This window comes from Tupaia chinensis, unplaced genomic scaffold, assembly GCF_000334495.1.
Source record: "Tupaia chinensis unplaced genomic scaffold, TupChi_1.0 Scaffold000369_1, whole genome shotgun sequence".
NCBI classification, from domain to species: domain Eukaryota; kingdom Metazoa; phylum Chordata; class Mammalia; order Scandentia; family Tupaiidae; genus Tupaia; species Tupaia belangeri.
In genome coordinates this window covers 578551-597232 of record NW_006159866.1, presented here as the reverse complement: position 1 = coordinate 597232, position 18682 = coordinate 578551, and the positions used below count along the sequence as shown (strand labels likewise).

The 18682-nt window shown below is 39.4% G+C and overlaps 1 protein-coding gene and 1 pseudogene across 8 annotated transcripts in view; one reads left to right on the top strand and one right to left on the bottom strand.

The window, feature by feature from the left end:
- RABGAP1L (RAB GTPase activating protein 1 like) overlaps window positions 1-18682 on the top strand; it is a 762391-nt gene that overhangs the window by 648919 nt on the left and 94790 nt on the right. The gene's annotated exons all lie outside the window — the stretch shown is intronic.
- Window positions 2963-4092, bottom strand: LOC102499768 (WD repeat-containing protein 92 pseudogene; annotated as a pseudogene).

Sequence of the window (18682 nt, the reverse complement as noted above, 5' to 3'; positions counted from 1 at the left end):
GCTGTCCCCAAGTACAGTGGTTCTTAGGTATGGATACTGAATCTTTTAAGTAGCCTTTGGCGTTCTAATATTTTTGATGAATTCACTTCATAAAAAATACATTGTGAGCCATTACACATACAAGTTGGAAGAAAAGTTGATTAAATTGCTGTTTCAGCACAGAGTGTGCTTTATTTATTTATTTTTTTCTGTTAAATGAAGGTGTTATAAAAAGTTCATGGAGAAATGGAATTAAAGTATAAATTTAGAGGCCAGCAGGTGGCATGGTGGTTAAGGCAGTGGACTCTAACATGACTGACCACAGTTCAAGTTCCAGATCTAGCAGCTTGTAGCTCCCACCAGGCACGTTGCCCGTGTGCCCACAGTCTTGAGAGGAAAATGAAGGAGAAGGGATTGCAGCATAGCCATCCTCACTGGGGACTGATTTCTTACTTTCCCTCTTCTGTGTGTACATGCACCCTATTGCAAAAAAACTAAAACAAAGATGGGGCCGGTAGGTAGTATGGTGGTTAAGGCACTGGACTCCCACGTGGTTGACCATGGTTTGAGTCTTGGACCTGAAGGCTTGCTTTCCTGCTTTCCCTTTCTCTCTGTCTCTCTCTAGTCAGACTAAACAAATAATAATGATAATAAATGAAATAGAATAATTCTTTTTTAAAAAATATAAGTTTTTTCCTGCTAAAATTTTTTATATACATGTCTAGTTTTTCCATAATACATATTTTCCATGAACTTTTTAAAGACCTCAGAATATTCATTTATTTATTTATTTATTTATTTATTTATTTATTTATTTATTTCGAGAGGTTTTTGCTATAGGGCGCATGCACTCGCCAGACAGAAAGACAGAGAGACAGAAAGCGAGAAATCACCTCCCAGGGGGGATGGTCACGCCGCAATCCCTTCTCCTCCATTCTCCTCTCGGGATCTTGGGCACGCACGCACGCGCCTGGTGTGAGTTTTAAGGCACTGGGTCCGGGACACGAACCATGGTCAACTATGTGGGAGTCCAGCGACATAGCCATTATGCTAACTGCTGGTCCCAGAATATTTAATTTTTTAAAGGCTGGTTTGAGCCACTGAATTGATTTCAGAAATTTCTCAATCTTGGGGCTCCCAGGTCGTGTGGTGGTTAAGGGCGCTGGACTTCCATATGGCCGACTGTGAGTCAAATCCTGGATCTAGCTGCTTGCTTTCTCACTTTTTCTCTCTCTGTCTCTCTCTGTCCCTCTCTGATCAAATTAAAATAAATAAATAAATAATAAATAAAGTTAGATAATTTTTTTTTTTTTTGGAGAGGTTTTCGCTATAGGGCATGTGCACTCACCAGACAGACAGAGAGAGACATAGAGACAGAAAGCGAGAAATCACCCCCCATGGGGGATGGTCACGCTGCAATCCCTTCTCCTCCATTCTCCTCTCGGGATCCCTGACACGCACGCACATGCGCCTGGCGTGAGTTTTAAGCCACCTGGTCCGAGACGCGAACCACGGTCGACTATGTGGGAGTCCAGTGACATAGCCATTACGCTAACTGCTGGTTCCTAATAAAATAATTTTTTTAATTAAAGAAATTTCTCAATTCACACTTTGAAAACTATGACAATATCCTACTGATTCCTAGATCAGATCCTGTAGAGGGTGCTCATCCCTGTCTCATTTCTCATGTGAGCACACACTCTATTATGAATTAAAAAAAAAAAGTTTTAAATGTGTGATAATGCAAGGAAATCACTAATCCTTTTCTATCAATCACAAATAAGAAAAACTGATAGGAAAGTCAAACTGTAACTTCTCATGTCTTCCACACCACCCCCTCACACATAAAATAAGAAATCACCTAGATCAATATTGTATTCACTATGATAACCTGCACTAAAGTCTAGAGTTAAAACTTAGTAACAATGTGAATAAGTTGGTATCTAGAGTGAAACTACAATACAGTGAAAATGACCCCAAGACATAGTATCTGTTAAATACAACAGATCTTTAGTTTTTCGCTGGTTGAAATAAACTGGCTTATATGTGGAGGCAAAATTTTACCTTCATTTTGCAAGATTTCTCCCCCTCTTCTCCCACCACCACGTACACACTCAAACAGATACACAAACGTATCTTTAAGTCCAGCTCAAGTTGCTCATAGAATTAAGAGCAACTGATGGAATGAAATCTCTGAAGTTTTTCATTCAAGGCTGCCTGTCTCAATAAAATGGACAGCATTTCTCTCTGCCTTCTCTGCCATTTCCAGTTTTTTTTTTTTAAAGAGGTACTTATTAAGTATTTATAAAGCAAAAAGAAGTGACAGTGTTGACTTTATTACTACTGTTAACAGAATCAAGCCTTCCATAGATTTCAAACCCCTAAGTTTATTCATAAAATATCATTTTAAAGATTTGACAAAAAATAAGACTACAAAACCCTCATAGTTTCATACATCTCACCATCACTTGCAACAACACTCAAAAGTCTCATTAACTCAACTCCTGTATTTTAAGCAAAAAAGATGTCTTTGCAAATCATAGTATTTCATTTTATGCCTTATAGTCCTGAAGACTGTGACCCAAATCCAGTCTGATGGTGCCATTTTGGTATTTTATAAGATAATATTCTGTACAGAACTTAAAAAATTCATATTTATGAAATTTGTATTTCATAAATTTGTATTGATGAAAGTTAATTCACAGTTTTTCTGAAGCAAATTATTTTAAGCCAAATAAAGTGATTCCTATCACAATATTATAAACACAAAACACATCACAAGTGCAAAAGATGAAATGTGGAACTTTGAGGGATATATTAATAGAACAAATGTAAAATATATTTAAATAGAGACATTTACTGACTCTGTATTAGAAATGGAGGGGAGGACCCTGGAGATCGCGCCACCTCCATGCGCAGCTGTGAGCGGTCACATCACATGAATGCACCCAGAGAGAGGCAGGAGGCTAGCCTGGAGGTTTGAGGCTGGAGCCTTCTTTCATTAGCCAAATCCAGTTTTGTTCAATGAGGGTCAGAGGATTCTAGAACACAGCTTGTAATCTATGAGTGTTCCTCTGGAAGGTTTCAAGTCCAAAGTCTTCAGCTCAAATTTTATTGAGCTGTGTTAACCATCGGTACTCTCACCATTTGGTCAAATGAACTACAGATGCAGAGACCCCTTTTATCTGGACTCCAGTCCACCCTTGATATGGGCTGAGTAGACAATGCCATGTTCTGCAGAAGGCTGACAGAACCTGCAACTCCCATCTCCACTCCCTCAGAATCCTTTGACCTCTGCACCAGGGTATCCGTACTTCCAGAGGTGAAGGCCTCCAGCACCTCCAGCTGCCAGGAAGAGCTCCTCCCATCTCTACGGCAAATGTCAGACCTGTCACATGGTAGACTTCTGAGCTTTTTTTTTTTTTTTTTTTTTTTTTTTTTTTTTAAAAAAGAGAGAAACAGAGGCAAAACCTTTGGCTGGATGTTGTGTTCTCATATCAAAAACATGAAACTTTCCCTCCAGACATGGAGCTACCAACTAATTCATACTTACGTCTTTTTTGTCAAATTCCAAGCTACATACCTCGTTTTTGATGTTTGTCTCCCATGGTAATGACATATTTCTGAGATCAAACAGTTTAATATCCCCATCGTCATAGCCAGCACAAACAACACGCTCCTCTTGATTGTAAGCAGTGACATCTCAGCTGCCAGTCACAATTTCAGGGGCTCCTTCACTGATTCCTAACCCACCAATACCATCTATAGTATTTATACTTTCTTTATGGCCCTTCACAGAATACACTGGCATCTCTGGAGCTTCCAAATTCCGTATATGAAGGTTTCCATCAAAATCTCCAGTAACTAAATGTCTCTGCTGTAAGGATGTCACACCAAATGTTCCACATTTAATGGGTTTGGCCTTTTCAATCTCCCAAAGCAGCTCAGCTCCCCATGTTGGATCTCGTACAGCTGAATGATGCTGGTGCCCCTTGCAGAGTTGCCCGTGGTCCCAAACTTGGCGCTGCAGGGCACCCATTTCCAGTCAAACACCGTGTAGTTGAGGCCCTTCTGGATGTGAGCAATGATCTGAGGTGTCTCAAAGGCCGACATGGTCCAGCCGATGGCAACTGCCACACCCAGACCCCAACAAAACCCTAACTTAGATACCAGACTGCAAACATTCTTTTTTCTTTAGTTTAGTTTATTTATCACGGAGAACGAGTGCACAAGAAGGCAAGAAAGCAAAAGCACCCTCAACAGTTTTCTCCTCGGGGACCAGCAGTTAGCGTAATGGCTATGTCGCTGGACTCCCACGTTGTCGACTGCGGTTCGTGTCCTGGACCCGGTGGCTTAAAACTCACGCCGGGCGTGCGTGTGTGCGTGCCCAAGATCCCAAGAGGAGAATGGAGGAGAAGGGATTGTGGTGTGACCATCCCCCGTGGGGGGTGATTTCTTGCTTTCTTTCTCTATGTCTCTGTCTGGCTAGCACATGCGCCCTATAGCAAAAAACCTCTCCAAAAACAACAACAACAAAACCAGTTTTCTCCTCCACTTCCCATTTATCAGAATCTTGGGCATGCACACGAGCAACCAGTAGTGTTTTAAGTCAGCCACAGGGGATCAAACCCAAGGTCAGCTGTGCAGCTTCCAGCAATGCAGTTCAGTTTGCGACCCCAACTGTACCACCAGGCTAGGCCTCTGGTTATTTTTATCCTGACAAGTGTATAAAGGGAAAAGATTATACCTGTTAGATTTATCGCGTTCCAGAGGAAGCTTTGAATATTTATTTACATTCAAAATGCATGATTTAATGTATAAACGGTGAATAAGCTCAACAACCAGTGCATACTCTTGCAAGCTTAAATGTTGCAGGTTAAATGTAGATTTATTGGGTTGGTAGGAAAGTTATGACGCATTTCTGCAGAGAAAAACATAGAAAAATACGTCATGACTTTCCAGACAAGCTAATATATTCTGCTGAATTTTTTCAACTTTTTAATCTACAGAATGATTGTGAAGGGAACATTGCTTTCAGATACATGTTAGCATAGAAGCCAGAATATAGTATTATGGACATTTTTGGTTATTACAATGCACTAGGCATAAATCAAATATCCCTTCCTTCAAAGACCTCACAGTTCAGTTACCGAGAGAAGCAAAATAAATATTTATGAGGGTGCCGTTTGCTGTTATAGGGTAAAACCAAGTGGAGAATAATTATCACTAGTCGAAGAATGTTGGACAAAGCCTCTAAGGGGGTTGTAACACTGAAGTTAGGCTTTGGAAATTAACCATGTGCTTGCCAGCTGCAAGAAGGGACAGGACCTTTCTGAGTAGGGAGGATAGCTTGTGCAAAGCAGTTAATAACTATTTTGGTGGCTTTAAAGTTAGAGAGTCTTAAGTTGAAGTTTTAGATCTGCTACTTACCAGTAAATTACTTAATTCCTTTAACGCTTAGTTTTCTCATCTGTAATGTGAAGGGCATAATCACTACCTAGTTGGATTACTGTGAGGCTTAAATGAGAACACTAGTATTTTTAGCACAGTGAAAGCTCTTACTAATAATCTTAACAGTTTTCCCTTTTAGTAAGGGAGAGCTATTCAGACTATTTGCAGAAGGCCTAAAGGAAGGAATGGGCTGTGTAGATAAGGGGTATAAAAGAAAATAGCCTAGTTGGGTTACCCTGAGGAATTAGTTGGCTTACTTAGGGGACCACTATCAGGATATCAGTCCTGCAGGAAACTTGAAACCTTCTGCCCAATATGGTACACAAGATCATTAGACTTGACCTAAGGATGGTGAGAAAGCAATGCAGAACCAACAGGAGGGGCGAGCGTGTGGACCACACCGTCTGCTGAGTAGACAGGCTTGACTTCTGTAGTAATAATGTGGCAGTAACAACCATGTTGCCGAAGACAGAAATCTTAAAGGGCATTAGAATAACGCAGATGAGGGGCCAGCAGTTGGCGTAATGGTTACATCGCTCAACTCCCATGTAGCTGACTGTGGTTCAAGGCCCAGCACTGGTGGCTTAAACTCACACTGGGTGCGTGTGCGTGTATGCCAAAGATCCCGAGAAGAGAATGGAGGAGAAGGGATGGTGGCATGGCTATCCCCCTGTGGGGTGATTTCCCGCTTTCTGTCTGTCTCTGTCTTTCTGGCAAGCGCACATGCCCTATAGCAAAAACTTCTCAAAAAAAAACCCACAAAGATTTGGCAAGTATCTGGTCTTAAAGACTTACTTGACATTGGCAGCAGGAAGAATGAAATGAGTGCATACCCATTGGTGGGTTCTTACAGAAAGTAAGTGCAGTGATGTGTCTTAGGGAGATGCACCAGCTAAACTGTATGAAAAAAGGAAGTGATTGAGGTAAATTGAAAATACTGTAAATGTTCTATCTGTAAAATTGGAAAGATTACTGTATAAACTTTAATGGGAAAGTTAAATATCAAAAATACAGTGGAGAAAAGATGACCCATTCTGACTATAATGTTCTGCATCTAGAAGCTCGGTCACAGTGTCACTAAGAGAACTAGCTGCCAGTGGTTAGTGCACTATCCATTAATGAAAGCCGTTTAAGCAGACTAACACATGGCTGTACTGTACTGGCACTGGATTGATGCTCCTAACTGACAGGTACTGGAATAGCAGTGCTGGGCAAGCAAAGGCAGTGAGCTCTTTCTGGGAGATCCAGTTTCTCTGTTCTATAAATGGGAGACGAGGGTAAGCATTCTGTAATTACTTCCTCCTTCCTCCTTGTTGGGTTGGCACATAGATTTCATCAAGTGTGCCAACATTAAAAAAAAAAAGACAATTTTATATGCGAGAGATGGGGAAATACTAAAATCAGTATAGTTCTAAATCTTCACTGGATATGCATTTCAAATATTAATTATAAAAACTAATTCAGAGTCTTCCATGTTTTTAAAAATGTTAATCTGAACATTTTTTATTCTCATTGTTATTTAGCATGTACATGTTTTGGCATTGTTTCAACTTAAGTTTAGTGAAAGGAGCTGAGTTCCCCCTATTTGAGTTAGCAGTTCTGATGAGGTAAGGTTCTTATGGTTGCAAGTAATAAAATCTGTTCTCTCTCTCTTTCATATATGTGTGTGTGTGTGTGTGTGTATTTTTTTTTTCTTTTGCCAGAGGATATGTGTTCTTGCTAGACAGAGACAGAGAGAAAGGAATGTTTTTCAAGCCACCACTGCCAGGATTCTAACTGCACAGTCAGCCACATTGCATCTGGTTCCCTTTACCACTGGCCCTGAGGCCAGCCCAGAGTTGTGCAGTCCTAAATGAGAAAGAAAATGGGCAGTGTGGATGCCAGGGTGTGCTCTTTTGGTTCCAAGGGCAGGATTTCAGCTGGGCTGCAGAGCTAGTAGTGGAGCCATGCCAGCAGGCTTTCTCTGGCCTCTTGCCAATCAAGTCACTTCTCTCTTTGTGTCTACTTGATTTATGTCTGTCCCTGCATTCTCGGCTCCTCCATTCCCATGGCAGAATATTGTTGCTATATAACATTCAGATTTACAGTTCTGCCATAAACGGAGAGTTAAGTGCTACTCCTGAATCAGACCTTCAGGTTCCTTTGGAGATGATCTGATTGAATCGTGTCAGGGAGGTGTCAGAGACTGGAGCAGAGCCCCCCGCACACGGCTCTGAAGCCCAGTTGTGTGGATTGAATCTCACATCACTCCTAGCTAGCTCTGTGACTTGGGGCAGATCACAGAGGTCACTTCGTTTTGTTTATCTATAAAATTGTAATCATGATAATAGCGCCTATAAGATTGTTGTGAGAATTCAATTAGTTCAATGAAGAATGCCTAGCACATAGTAAGAGGCATGTGTATATTAGTTATTATTCCAAACTGATTCCTCCTTTTTCAATTTTTGAGATAAAAGATTACCTTTTGGGCCAGCAGGTGGTTCAGAGGTTAAGGTAGCTGGATACCACATGGCCAACTGAGCAGTTCAAGTCCCAACTTGGTGACTTAAAAAGCACTCTGGGTCCATATGCATACATGCCCAAAATCCCAAGAAGAGAATGGAGAAGAGATTGTGGTGTGGCCATCCCTCCTGGGGTATACTTTCTCATTCTCTCTCTCTCTCTCTCCCTACCCCTGGTGAGAACATGTGCCCTATAGCAAACTTTAAAAAAAAAAAAAAGGGTGGGGGGGGAGATTAACTTTCAGCAAGACTTTATAAATAAATTTACTATCCAAAAATTACCTAGATTATTTTGCCACTGTCAATGAAATTATTAAACTGGCTTCTATTATAATAATTGTTAACTTCGGCATTTAATGCTGTTTCAGATGTTGAGCGATAATCTTCCTATACTTAATACTAAGGATAGAATTGATTTGTAAGTCATTTCAAAAAGCCTTCTTATGGGGACGAGCAGTTAGCATAATGGCTATGTCGCTGGACTCCCATGTAGTTCACGTCCCGGACCCGGTGGCTTAAAACTCACGCCAGGTGTGTGTGTGTGTGTGTGTGTGCGCGTGCCCAAGATCCCGAGAGGAGAATGGAGGAGAAGGGATTGTGGCATGGCCATTCCCCTTGGGGGGTGATTTCTCGCTTTCTGTCTCTCTGTCTCTGCTGTCTGGCGAGCACACGCACCTTATAGCAAAAACCTCCCCCCCCCCAAAAAAAAAGCCTTTTTATGGAAGATATTACAGAAACAGTTGTCATGAAATATATAATACATTAATTGTTATTCTCTGTTTTATAAAATCATAGCTTATTTACATAGTGGAAAATGCTATTCTGTTTTTTTTGTTTTGTTTTTAGCCACCCACATTTCTGTTCAGTTTAATAGTTAATCAAAAATACTCAGCAGTTTTCTACTGTATATTACATTGTATTCTGGGGATCTAAGGATGATCTAGGTATGAACAGGAAAGATATTATAAATCTTACACTATAGTGGGGAGAGGTAAGACACAAACACTAGCCAGTGACATGACTTACCAGAGGTAAGTGCTCTGCAGAGACTTAAAGTAGAGTGATGTAATGAGAAGTGATTAATTGGAGGTTTATGTTGTATAGTCAGTGAGGCCCTCATTGGTGTGGAGATTTGGATGACATGTATGGGAAAATTAGTCTGCTGGGACTAGGACTTCTACCCTGGTTGACCACGTGGTATCTGACTTCCTCTGCATTGCAGTGCTTAACCACTGCATTGTGGATTGGCCCTCATTTCTAAAATATATTTAACCAATTCCCAGTGTATGGCTGTGGAGGTTATTTCTAATATCTGAGTGCTACACTGCTGCAGTGAACAATCTTATATATTATCATTTCATAAGAAAAGCATGAGTACACCAGTAATTTAAATTCCTAGGAGTGGGGGCCCAGGAGTGTGGGGATAGCAGGTGGTGTGGTAGTCAAAGGTGTTGGACTTCCACATGGGTGACCATGGTTCAATCTTGGACTTTGCACCTTGCCTTATCACCCCTCCTCCCCTGTCTCTCTCTAGTCAAATTAAAAAAATAACAGTAATAGGGGGATGGCAGGTGACATGGTGGTTAAGAGCTCTGGACTCCCACATAGCCGAACCACAGTGCGAGTCCTGGACCCAGTGGCTTGCTTTCTCACTTTCTCTCTCTCTCTGTCCCTCTCTTGTTAGATTTAAACAAATAAAAAAAGTTAAATGAAAATAATTCTTTAAAATAATAATAATAATAAATAAAATTATTTTTAAAATTCTTAGGAGTGAAATTGCTTTGTTGAGGAATACATGCATTTGTAATTTTGATATATAAAGTTAAATTGATCTCCTGAAAGGTTGTATCAATTAATATACAGCCACAAGCAATGTGTATCTGTACCTATTTAGAGGTAGAAACTTTTGAGCAGGATTCTAAAGAAAAAATAGGAATCCATCAAGTTGTCAAGAGGAGGAAAAGATGACCCAGACAGAAGAAATATTCCTTCCAGATGCACACAGGATAGAGAGGTAGTACGGTATGTGTGGGAACTTAAACTTGTTCCATTTGACTGGAAGTGGGAGGAAAGGGTAGGAGTGGGAGTTAGAAAAGGTTGTGTGTGTAACAGTAATAAATTAAATTCTATAAAGTAGGGTTTTGAGTAGAGAAATTATGTAATGAAGTTGATAGATGTACATTACAAAAAAAGCTAAGGGGCTGGCAGGTGTGTGGTGGTTAAGGGCTCTGGAGTCCCACATGGCTGACTGTGGTTCAAGTCTTGGACCTGGCAGCTTGCTGTCTCACTTTCCCTCTCTCTTATCCTGTCTCTCACTGGTCAAAATGTAAATGAATGAATGAATGAATGAATAAATAAATGAAGTTAAACAAAATTTAATTTTTATTGAATAAAATTTATTTATTTTATTTTTATTTTTTGGAGAAGTTTTTGCATGTGCGCTTGCCAGAAAGACAGACAGAGACAGAGAGACAGAAAGTGAGAAATCACCCCTCGGGGGGGATGACCACGCCACAATCCCTTCTCCTCCATTCTCCTCTTGGGATCTTGGGCATGCACGCACATGCACCTGGTGTGAGTTTAAGCCGGGTCAGGGACTCAAACCGCAGTTGACTGCATGGGAGTATAGTGACATAGCCATTATGCTAACTGTTGGTCCCTAAAATTTAATTTTTATTAAGTAAAATTTAATAAACTTTATTGATTGATTGATTGATTGATTGATTCACCATTTGACTAGAGAGGGACAGAGAGAGAGAAAAAGCAGTGAGAATGCAAGCCACCTTCTAGCCCCCAAATAAAATAATTCTTAAAATTTTTTTTTCAAAAAAGTTATTCATATTTATTTATTTAAAGTGAAACTTTAAATAGGTCTATTTAAGTAGGTCTATTCCTTAAAAATTCTTCTTGCAGTTTAAATTGTCTTCCTCATTAAGGACTAAAATAATATATTAATTATAGAAGTTTTGAAAAATACTTACAAACAAAAACTAAAACACAGAAATTACTCATAAATATACCACGGAGAAGTAATTTTTCTACCTGAATAACACCTATTTGCCTAAAAATGTAAAAAGTCAACATGTATGTCTTAGATAGGTTAGAAAATATAAACTAAGTGGTTTCGAAAAATAATCACTTGTTAAGAGATATTTTTAATTCCGTTTAAGAAGAAGAAAAAAACCCGGTGCATATGCTTATATAAATCACAGCATAATTGTTGAGGTAGAGTTATACAATGAAGGTCTTCTCTTAATCAAGGAGATATCAAAAATTTGTGGAAAAGTGGAATTAAAATATGAGTTTGTTTTGGTAGAAAAATTCTTTCATAATTTTTTCAGAACACACATTTCCCATGAACCTTGTAGACCTCCTATATGGATAGCTATCTACTGATTTTGTATAAAGATTTTTTGCTCATGTGCTTACCATAGAGACAAAGAGACAAAAAGCGAGAAATCACACTCACACATCCCCGGGGGGGAGATGGCCATGCCACTCTCTCTTCTTCTCTATTCTCCTCTTGGACACACATGCTCCTGGCGTGAGATTTAAACCACCAGGTCCTGGACTCAAACCACAGTCGACTATGTGGGAGTACAGTGACATAAACATTATACCATCTGCTGACCCCAGACAGTTATTTCTCTACTATTTATTTTTATGTTATGATTTCTTTTTTTAAAAAGAATTATTTAATTTTATTTAATATCATTTTTAGTTTAATTTGCTATAGGGCATGTGCACTCACCAGTGAGAGACAGAGAAGGGTGGGGGGAGTGAGAAACCAAGCTGACAGGTTTGAGATTCAAACTGTGGTCAGCCATGTGGGAGTTCAGTGCCTTAAACTCCTTGCCACCTGTTGGCTGCTATTTTATAATTTCTTATTGGCTATCTTTTAGAAACATAAAGAACCATTTTATTTTTATTTCTTTATGAGTCTTTTTTTTTTTTTTTTTTGAGGGTTTTTCTATAGGGCGTGTGTGCTCGCCCAGAAAGACAAGAGAAAGACAGAGAAGCAGAAAGCGAGATACCATCCCCGGGGGGATGGCCACACCACAATCCCTTCTCCTTCAGTCTCTTTTCCGAATTTTTGGCACACACGCACACAGCGTGAGTTTAAGCCACTGGTTCTGGGACTTGAGCTGTAGTCGACTACATGGGAGTCCAGTGACATAGCCATTGTGCTAACTGCTGGTCCCTCTTTATGGGTCTTAATGCAAACATTTGTTTGTTTGTTTACTTTCCAAAGAGTGCGCACCAGAGAGAGAGACAGTGAAAGAGAGGGAGAGAGAAAGTACCCTGAAATAGGACATGGTCATGCCAAAGTCTCCATTTTTCTACTGTGTCAGGATTTTGGTCACACATACATTTCCAGCATATTTTCAAGCTGCAAAGTCTGGGATTTGAACTATGTGGTCTGCTGTGTAGGTTCTGACTCAGACACTAGGCTATGGGTTGGCCCACTGCAAACCTTGTAGAGAGACCCATCACATTGCTACTTTTCCTCTTTGTAACACTTCACTAGCAGGTACTTCCTAATCTGGATCTCAACATCTATCTGCCACATAGAATGTCTGCAAGAAAAGTAAAACTGGACTCCACTGAATTACACTCTAAAATACTCTTCTGAAATAGTCCTAATATTGTTGGTAGCCAATTCTACCCACTTACAGGTGCTGCTGGGACAGTGTGTGGCAGCTCCTTCCAAGACTACTATGACTTTGAGTGTAGGAGTTAAAAATATTTCCAAGTCACCAGTGCTCAGTTTGAGCACGTAAGTCCTATTTCTAAGAAGTTAATTAAATTATCTTCAAATCATTTTCTCCTCAATAATTGCATCCTAGGAATTATAATGAGGTGAGAGATATAATGGAGGAAAGGTCCTACGTGCATTTACTGAGCTATCTATTTAAGTAGATAGATAAATAGCTGATTGTGACAATAATTTTGATGATTTGAGATTCTGCATCTTCAAGGCAGTGTTGAAACCACATCATATATTATACATGCTAGAATCAGGATCATTCCTCTAAATAGTTAAAATTTGACCAAGAGCCCTATAGTGTTTCTCAGCTTAATGAATCACATTTACATTCATTTGATTTTGTCATATAAAAGGATAATTTTTATTGCTACTGCCTGAAAAGTGCAAATTGTTTTCTCCTTTGAGTATAGGTTGCCCAAATTTCTTCCTGTTAGAGAGACAGGAAATACATCTTCTATTTAAAATGTAAATGTCATTTGTAAATGTGTAGTCCAATTTGTCATAGACTTGAACTCTTCTTATTTCTCTTGTTGAGAAATAAGATGTAATTTAGCACTCAAAATTGTTATACAAGAATTAATTGTTTTTAATGACCAGCTTTCCTAATGATGGGAAGAAGAGCTAGAAGAATAAGAAAGAAGGCTGAAAAGAGCTGAGATGATTTTATGTAAGAGGGGTATTACTGAGTTGGTCAAACTCCCAAGTTCATTTTTCTTCTAAGAACAACTTTTACCTGTCACCTTAGGATTAGTGCACATACTTCTTATTATTGCTAGAACTGGAGCCTGGAGCACTGCATTTGGTGCAAGAGATGGCTGTTGACAGTAGACCTGGGTTGTTAACAGACACCTATCAAAAGATAAACACTTCTTCTCAACCCTTATCAGGTCAAAACAAGGGAGACATTCTCTCAGTATTGGTCAAATAAGTGGAATAAATGAATGACAGCTATTCATTCTGTTAAGTTCCTATGAAGAAATCATAGAAACCAGGACCAGTAGATAGTGTAGTGGTTAAGATGCTGGACCCCCACATAGCTCGCCATGGTTTGAGTCCCAGACACACTGGCTTGAAAATCACACTGGTGACATGTGCATGTCCCCAAAATCCCAAGAAAATAGAGAAGAAGGCATTGCGTCATGGCCATCCCACCAGGGGTGGGGGTGATTTCTCACTTTCCCTCCCTCTGTTTCTTTTTCTCTGTTGTGTGCGCACTTACTATGACAAAAAACTAAAACAACAACAAAAGAAATAACAAACTGTTATGCCATCTGTCAGTGAATTTGAACATAGAATATTGAATATATTTAAGGGATCTACAAATTTGAAGTGATTAGTATCCCACAGTAGAGTGCTACTTGTTACTTCTTCCTACATAATCTTCAAGGGCAAAACAAATAAAAGAGATGTAAAACAAAAGTAAAAATTCTACCCATGGTAAAATAAAGACATTTAGTTTACTAAAGTCCTTTAATCTATCAAGTAGTTTTTATGTATATTGAACTTTTTTTAGAGAGAGATTTTTAGTATAACATGCATGTGCTCACTGCAGAGACAGAGACAGAAAGCGAGAAATCATCCCCTGGGAGGTTGGCCACACTGCAATCCCTTCTCCTCCATTCTCCCCTCGAGATTTTGGACACACTTACATTGATGCCCGGTGTGAGTTTCAAGCCACCGGGTCTGGAACTCAAACCATAGTCAGTTGCATGGAAGTTCATTGCCTTAACCACTATACCACCTGGTAGCCTCTTGAACATGTTTGAACATTAGATAATATCATGTATTTGTACTGAAAAATTTCACCTCTCACCTATTTAAAGCATACTGGTAGGTTTTAGTTTTCTCCTGCCGCAGAAGCCATCTGTGCCAGGGTAACTGTGGTGATGACAAGTGTAGTAATGACAGTGTGATGGCAGTGTTGCTGACATTGTACAAACTCACCTTGCTCTATTTCCATGACCTGCTCGTTGGTTTATGTAGGTTGTCATTTCTGTTCTGCATTTAGAGAATTTCCTATGTAAGGGTTCAATGAACTTACCTCTTGCCATGTTTGATAGGCCTACAAATGGAAAGAATGAATTTCCTTTCTTGATTCTGCACTGTCTTCATATTAGGAGATTTCAAGTAAGAAATAGACATTTATATACTTACAAATTAAGATGAAAGGGAATTGGCGTAATAAGGAGCACATAGAGCAGAATCCACAAATCGTACATTATAAGAATCTGGATTTCATCTTAATAGTACTTCCATGGGCATAGATAAAAAGAGTAGTTCAGCTTTGTGTTTTACAAATGGAAAGGGATCTTTGTTCTATAGCAAACATACTTAACATGGCTGTTTAATATAGCATGTTAACAATAGTTCTGTAGATATTTTTAGCAGAGATAAGCTAATTTAAGTCTTTTTTTTTTTTTTTTTTTTTTTTTTTTTATTATTGCTAGAACTGGAGCCTGGAGCACTGCATTTGGTGCAAGAGATGGCTGTTGACAGTAGACCTGGGTTGTTAACAGACACCTATCAAAAGATAAACACTTCTTCTCAACCCTTATCAGGTCAAAACAAGGGAGACATTCTCTCAGTATTGGTCAAATAAGTGGAATAAATGAATGACAGCTATTCATTCTGTTAAGTTCCTATGAAGAAATCATAGAAAAGCTCGCCATGGTTTGAGTCCCAGACACACTGGCTTGAAAATCACACTGGTGACATGTGCATGTCCCCAAAATCCCAAGAAAATAGAGAAGAAGGCATTGCGTCATGGCCATCCCACCAGGGGTGGGGGTGATTTCTCACTTTCCCTCCCTCTGTTTCTTTTTCTCTGTTGTGTGCGCACTTACTATGACAAAAAACTAAAACAACAACAAAAGAAATAACAAACTGTTATGCCATCTGTCAGTGAATTTGAACATAGAATATTGAATATATTTAAGGGATCTACAAATTTGAAGTGATTAGTATCCCACAGTAGAGTGCTACTTGTTACTTCTTCCTACATAATCTTCAAGGGCAAAACAAATAAAAGAGATGTAAAACAAAAGTAAAAATTCTACCCATGGTAAAATAAAGACATTTAGTTTACTAAAGTCCTTTAATCTATCAAGTAGTTTTAAGTATATTGAACTTTTTTTAGAGAGAGATTTTTAGTATAACATGCATGTGCTCACTGCAGAGACAGAGACAGAAAGCGAGAAATCATCCCCTGGGAGGTTGGCCACACTGCAATCCCTTCTCCTCCATTCTCCCCTCGAGATTTTGGACACACTTACATTGATGCCCGGTGTGAGTTTCAAGCCACCGGGTCTGGAACTCAAACCACAGTCAGTTGCATGGAAGTTCATTGCCTTAACCACTATACCACCTGGTAGCCTCTTGAACATGTTTGAACATTAGATAATATCATGTATTTGTACTGAAAAATTTCACCTCTCACCTATTTAAAGCATACTGGTAGGTTTTAGTTTTCTCCTGCCACAGAAGCCATCTGTGCCAGGGTAACTGTGGTGATGACAAGTGTAGTAATGACAGTGTGATGGCAGTGTTGCTGACATTGTACAAACTCACCTTGCTCTATTTCCATGACCTGCTCGTTGGTTTATGTAGGTTGTCATTTCTGTTCTGCATTTAGAGAATTTCCTATGTAAGGGTTCAATGAACTTACCTCTTGCCATGTTTGATAGGCCTACAAATGGAAAGAATGAATTTCCTTTCTTGATTCTGCACTGTCTTCATATTAGGAGATTTCAAGTAAGAAATAGACATTTATATACTTACAAATTAAGATGAAAGGGAATTGGCGTAATAAGGAGCACATAGAGCAGAATCCACAAATCGTACATTATAAGAATCTGGATTTCATCTTAATAGTACTTCCATGGGCATAGATAAAAAGAGTAGTTCAGCTTTGTGTTTTACAAATGGAAAGGGATCTTTGTTCTATAGCAAACATACTTAACATGGCTGTTTAATATAGCATGTTAACAATAGTTCTGTAGATATTTTTAGCAGAGATAAGCTAATTTAAGTCTTTTTTTTTTTTTTTTTTTTTTTTTTTTTCCTAGGGTGCGTGCACTTGCCAGAAAAACAGAGACAGAGAGACAGAAAGCAAGAAAGCCAGAAATAACCCCCCAGGGGGAATGGCCACACCACAGTCCCTTCTCCTCCATTCCCCTCTAGGCATCTTGGGTACACACGCACAGGTGCCTGGCATGAATTTAAGCCACCAGGTCCAGGACTCGAACTGTGGTTGACTATATGGGAGTCCCGCAACATAGCCATTACACCAACTGCTGGTCTCAATCCTTTTTAAAATGGTATATTTACTATATACTTTATGCCTAGTGATTTGTTAGTGCCAAGGTTAAAGAGCAAAGTAAATGTGGTTTCTACCTAGACAGGGCCTATAATGTAGCAGGAAATGTAGGTATTAAACATAGAGTCATCCAAAAAAGGGTATGAATTTTATGAAGAGAGCAAGTCCTAGGTCATCTGGAAACATATAGAGAAACCTTATCTAAATTAGGAATATGATGTTTTATGGGAATATATAAGAAAAACAAATTAAAATTAATGGTTAGGAAAGCTGTGAAGAATGAGTAGGATTTACTCTGCTGAGAAGAATGAGGGTAAGGAGACGAAGACTGTTCGAGGAAGAGAAGAAAATAATATTCTAGTGACCGACAAGTGATATGGTTAAGGCAGCTGGACTCTCACATGACTGACTGCAGTTTAAGATCCGGACTTGGCAGCTTGCTTTCTCACTTTGCTTCTCTCTGTCTCTCTCTAGTCAACTTCAAAAAAATAAAGCTAATGACAATGAATAAAATTAAATGAAATAATTCTTAAAAAAAAAAAAAGAATATTCCAACTCTCAGATACAAGCTAGTAAAGAGCTTAACTTAAGCTAATGGAGCATAATATAGGGTAAGGGTAGCAGGGGAGGAGCTTGAAATTAGGCCGAGGCCAGATGGTGGTGCAGTGGTAACCCAACTGGGCCCACATGGGACGGGTCCTTGGTTCTTATCCAAGGGCCGCCTTGAGCATGCCACATCCATGAGCCTGTGACCTGGGCCTGCTGCGACTGTGAGCAGATCGCAGCCTGAGGACCTTGTTGAGAGTGCTTGTCCCTCTTTCGTGCTCTGTCTCTAACTTTATCTTTCTCTTTCTCATGACAAAAATAGTTGAACTAAAAAAAAGGAAAAGAAAGAAGTACGCTAGGGAAGGTGGTGGGAACCAGATCATGAAGAGCCCTGCTAGCCTTATTAAGGAAGTTGGGCTTCGTAAAGAGCAATGGAAGACTGTAAAAGGTTTTATGCAGGGAAGTCATTAATTTGATAGAGTCCAAAACTCTGTGTTAATGATTTAAACTTGAACAATTCATTTGACCTTTCCAGTTCTAAGTTTTCTCATCTTTAGAGTAGATTATCCCTTTCATATTAAAGGTCTCTAATATGAGTTTAAGCATCCGGGAAAGTATTGTTCCAAAAAGTAGTAGAGGGCTGCCCACCTACGCTGCTGTTTCAGTTTTTATTTTGTTTTCAGATTTGAATACAAATTTGGTCATGATATATATTTTAGTTAGTATCTTAGGGAGAAAGCTCTGATAATTCCTCTGATGTGGTATTGTTTGAAAAGACTATTTGTCATCAATAGATAATAGGCCAGCTAGTAGCGTGATGGTTAAGGTGACTGGATCCCACATGGCTGACTGCGTGGTTCAAGTCCCAGACCCAGCTGCTTAAAAAACACACCTTGAAAAACACGCTTGCAAAGGGGTGTGCATGCCTGCCCAAAATCTTGAGAGGAGAATAGAGGAAAAGGGATTGTGGTGTGACCATCCTCCCTCGGGGGTAACTTTTCACTTTCCCTCTCTGTCACTTTCTGGCAAGCATATGTGTCCTATGGCAAAAACTACAAAGAAAGAAAGAAAGAGAGAAAGAGAGAAAGAGAGAGAGAGAGAGAGAGAGAGAGAGAGAGAGAG